At 43.0% G+C, this 4,918-nt stretch overlaps 1 long non-coding RNA gene across 2 annotated transcripts; it reads right to left on the bottom strand.

Annotated features, from left to right (window-relative positions):
• Positions 1–1,755: 1,755 nt before the first annotated feature.
• Positions 1,756–4,688, bottom strand: LOC104585312. Of its 2 annotated transcripts, XR_001404610.2 has the most exons (7): positions 4,274–4,688; positions 4,143–4,206; positions 3,918–3,994; positions 3,669–3,694; positions 3,434–3,571; positions 3,284–3,342; positions 1,756–2,053 (listed from the first exon to the last, which is right to left on the bottom strand). It is a non-coding gene; the product is annotated as an uncharacterized LOC104585312 (long non-coding RNA). The 2 variants fall into 2 exon arrangements; XR_732965.3 differs by lacking the exon at positions 4,143–4,206.
• Positions 4,689–4,918: the final 230 nt, after the last annotated feature.

Here is a 4,918-nt window from a genome sequence, read left to right as displayed (position 1 = left end):
CCAGTTTTCAAGTACTCGAGTCGCTTGTCAAGAGAATTAGCTAATGCAATGAGCATGAGTCGAACTGAAGTGACGCAGCTGGTGCGACTCCAGGCCCAGTAGAAAGTCTACGGGTCTTATCTTCACGTAATGAACGTGGATTAGGGAGGGACCCTTGAGTTGATATTTTACTGGATGAATGTAGTTGATGCATATCCAGGCCTAATAACAGGTTTTATCTTCACGTAATGAACGTGGTTCAACTAGAATAACGCAGCTGGTGCGATTCCAGGCCCGATAGATGGCCTATGGGTCTTATCTTCATGCAATGAGCATGTATCAGCTAGAGTAACGCAGCTGGTGCGACTCTAGGCTCTGTGGAAAGATCCACGAGACTTATCTTCATGCAATGAGCATGGATCAACTAGAGCGACGTAGCTGGTGCGGCTCCAAGCTCTATGGATGAAGTCCATGAGGCTTACTGTCATGCAACGAGCATAAATAACTGAAGTGACGCAGCTGGTGTGACCCAGTTGTGTCGACTATACGAAATCAACTGTTTATGTCAAGGTTGTTGACCTGGTTTAACCTGTCTAGGTAAGATAACCAAAAGCTGACTGTGAGAAGTCTTTAATCAAAATAAACCAACCGCTGGTTAGTAAGCGACTCGAATGAGAGTCCTTGTATTCACAAGCAAGACTCGAGGCGAGTCTTAACATCTAATAATAAACTCCATTATCCCATACAAAAGATAGTTTCGAGTCAGATTTCGTCACGGACGACGTACCTGTTGAAGGTGAAGAGCCGTTTGGTCAGCCGATGTGACTGGGTGCACAGTCTAGCCTGACAGCTAGATGCACTGTTGGCGTGCGTCAGCGGAGAAACGATCACACTGTTGGCGTGCGTTAGCGCAATAAACAAGACACAATGATGATCTCATTGATCCCCGCGTCCATGAAGAAGGCGGTTATTTCCATCCTTGCCGCTTCGCGTATATTTCCGCAGCAGATGCGACCCGGAAATATTTGACTGTCATCAGTCGACCTTCACGTCATGGACGTGGCTTCGGGTATATTTTCGTAGCAGATGCGACCCGGAAATATTCAATTGTTTGTAGTCGAGTATAGTTTTAGCCGTGCTGTAGGCTGGTATGGCCGACCAAGGAGAGGACTTGACTTGGGCCAGGCGCAAGTTGGCGCAAATAATCTTGGTCGACTCTGTTGAGGACCTGAAGCACAGTGAAACTAGTGGACCCGAAGGGTAGCGGGGTCGATTGACTCGAAATCGATGCAACCGAAGTATCGGGTGCGCGGCCAGCGCTCCCGATCGGAGTAGCCCCCGAGTGTCTAGCTGAGTCGTAGACTTGGGTAAAGACTCAAACTTGCGAGCCATAGTGTAGTCGGTGTGACGGCGGAGTTCCCGACCGACATTGTCTGTCACCGAAAGTCTTGTCGGCAAAGGTCATTCCCGACCAACATTCTTTTACCGACCGACTGTTCATCAACACTAAGAAATCTTTCCCAACCAACATTTTTTTCCTGACAGACCTCTCTTTCCTGACCGACTACTCGTTACGGACCGACGGTTTGATGGTACGCGCTTTGCCAACCAACTGTTTGTTGACTTTGTCAACACTCTTTGCCGACCAACAATCCGACAGCATTGATTTTGCTGACCAACTCCTATATATCATATGGTAGGCTTTCTGCCAATTGCCTTTACAAGGTGCTTTGCAAATCAACTTTTTGACGGTTCTGTCCATCCAAAATCCACCAATTAACAACATGCATATTATTAAATCAACTGATAATATGGTACATTAATTCATCACATTTACAAACTGTGCAAGAAACATCATCTAAGTTCACTACTACCAAGATAGAGAAAAAACTAGGGACTATAAGTTCATACTGATCCGGTTTTACAAAATGATAGCTAAAAGGTTCATCTCCAACATCAATCCTCCATTGTGCAATCTTGATGTCAACCACCGGCTACTATGTTCTCTTGTGTATTTCCTTCCTACAAAAGGCAAACATGTCTCGATAGATCCTAGTCTGTTGGATCTACAAAACTAATAACAAAGAAAAATAATAAGTTAGAAGTTGGAGGACATTAATGATTAGCACATAAGCATATTAATCAACACTAATTAACTAATCCAACAAAAAACATAATAGTAGCAGATCTACGTAATTATTTTACTTTCAAAAGATGCTACTCTTTTTTTGTACTAATTAATGTACTTCTACAGAACAGTAGCCGTGCATTTTCTACTAACCACATTTTCTTTTTTTTGAGAAACTAACCACATTTTCTAGCTGTACAGAACAAGTAGACCCATCAGAACTAAAGGAATTGATAAGTCGTTACAAAGCAAATTGCATGAAAATTGGATACATTAGTCTATCAAAGTGCATGAAAGTGGTTACACGGCAAACAGAAAACATACATTATACTATCAATATAACAAATTCAATTATCCAGGAACTTTTAAATATTGTACTCCTTTCAAACTGGCATAAGAAACAGTACTGAACTTGTACTGCTTTCTAGTGTTTCAGGAAATTGATTGCTCCAGCGAAAATACAAGTACACATACAGACAAATAGAATATTGGAGCTGCAGAAATTCAACAGTACAAATACATACAGAGACTAACACTACTACTGAGAGAAGATGTACAATACTTTTGATGTTCTTTTATGGAGCAAGTTCTAAGGCATTGTACTTGGTTCTCCTTTCAGCAGGGTCTTCACCATGGATATGGTTTAGAGTTTCTGTGCAGAACTTTAGAAAACAGTTTACCGGATGCTGTCTCTTAGTGGTCTGTTCCCCTGCTTGTGTATATGGAAGTTTACTCTGTAGACTATACTATAGTAGTACAGTTGACAAAACACTATACTTCTCATCCATATGTATTCACTCTTTTCACAGATTTTAGTTGGGTTATACTATTCTTCAGAATGTGTATCCATATGCCAAATGAAAACTGAGCAGTAACTAATCTTATCCATGCGACTTAGCAAAACTAATCTTATGCATATGACTTGGCCAAACAAATGCATCTAAAATGCAGCTAAGGGATGCAGACATTCAGTTCATCAAAAAAATTCAGCACATCATGGAAGGAATGATGACATTCAGCACAGCATGCAGAAATATGCATTCCAAATCAATCTTTAGGCCAGCACTCCATCCATCAATTATTTCAGCAAGAAAACTGATCTGCTTGCTTGTTATAGTGATCTACCACTATGGCAAATTGGCAAGTATACCTAGATATGCAAGCGGGATGACTTACTTTGGATTCCGTAGATCTCCAATTTTTAGTAAGGGTTGCCCAATGAGCTCACAAAAAGCCTATTAAAAACAGAATTCAGCATCCTACTATTCTCAGATAAGTACATTAACAAAAATACTGGAACTGGAACTGAAACTTAATTAAGTGCACCTGCTACTAAATTGAATACTGTGTTGTACCATAGTAAATCTGAAACTTCAAGCATCACTCATGAATCAAACATTGCTAGAACTACTCTCTCTGAATTAACAATATATACTCAAGTATTGTTCTGTACCATAGTAACTCCTGCAAAAATCATCACTTAATTACTAGTGATTCCATAGTAACTCTTGCTACAACAATAACATAACCAGAAACACATGGAGGTAGTAGATGGTCTCACAAAGAAGATGCCCGCGTTGTTGCCTCCTGAAGAAAAAAATTACCACAATTAGTATCCTTACTGCTGTCTTTCATTTCTACTATTATCAAGTCAAAACAAATACTGAACATAAGTATACAATAGACTTTGGTGGAGAAGAAAGCACTATATTCTAAAATATGAGCTGAAGAATTTGCAGGAGAAAAATACTAGTATGCAGCCAGAAATAGCTATACTCCAGAATAATACAAAAGAAAGGGGTCTGCTTACATCACTTCTTTTCATTATCTGCTCAATTTCTGTCAAGATGACACCGAGAAACATAAAATGGCTTCATTAGCAATCTCCTGTCAAAGAAAAATCATGCAAGACTGAAGTTTTTTGGTTGTTCAAGCATTTCAACAAACATTTGCTGGACATAGGCTGATAATGGCTCTCTGCCCAAAACAAAGAAGAGCGAAATTATTCAGTTCATCAAGAATCTTATCTAGATACCTTCATCCCCCAGTTGCTTCACAAACACCCCACCAACACCCATTCCCAGCACACGACCCCAGCCCTAGCAGAGCACCATTGAAGTTACGCATCATCATGCAAAATCAATCGTAGGGGAGAGAGAGATTCACCTGAGGGAATTGGGATGGCGAACGACCACCTCAACGAGGGGAAAGGGCGGGGTGGTGGTCCAACTCTTGTGGCGGCGGGGAGGAAGAGCAGCAGCGGTGAGAGGCAGGACGCGGACTGCGGTGGAGAGGAACGATGGGGGCGGCGACGGTCGAGCACATATGGTGGCACGGTGGCCCGTGGTAGAAGTAGGCAGCGTCTGGGGGCGACGGTGGAGATGAGCGGCGGCGTGGGGGGCGGAGGTGGAGAGTGGCGGCGGCGTGGGGGGCGGAGGTGGAGAGTGGCGGCGGCGTGGGGGACGGAGGTGGAGAGTGGCGGCGGCGTGGGGGAGAAAAGAAAAATCTAGGGCAATGCGCGTGGTGGAAGGGGCCGAAGGGACTTGAGGTGGGGATTTCGGAAAATTTGAGAGCGAAATTTTCCCGGGCCAAGCAAAGAAGTGGCGCTCAAAAGATTTCACATGCCAGATGGCCCGACCAAGCGTTGGTCGGCATTATTTGCCGACCTACCATTTGACACGCATGCGCGATTGCCACCAACTGTCTGATTGCAAATATTTTCCCATTCACGGCCAACATTATGTCGTCCTATGGCTTTATCACCGACCAGTCTGTCAGCATATACTGACTTTTTCTGACCAAAATCAGTCG

This window comes from Brachypodium distachyon, chromosome 5, assembly GCF_000005505.3.
Source record: "Brachypodium distachyon strain Bd21 chromosome 5, Brachypodium_distachyon_v3.0, whole genome shotgun sequence".
In the NCBI taxonomy this organism is placed as follows: domain Eukaryota; kingdom Viridiplantae; phylum Streptophyta; class Magnoliopsida; order Poales; family Poaceae; genus Brachypodium; species Brachypodium distachyon.
Note: the sequence above shows the minus strand (reverse complement) of the source record. Positions and strands in the feature narration are given on the sequence as shown.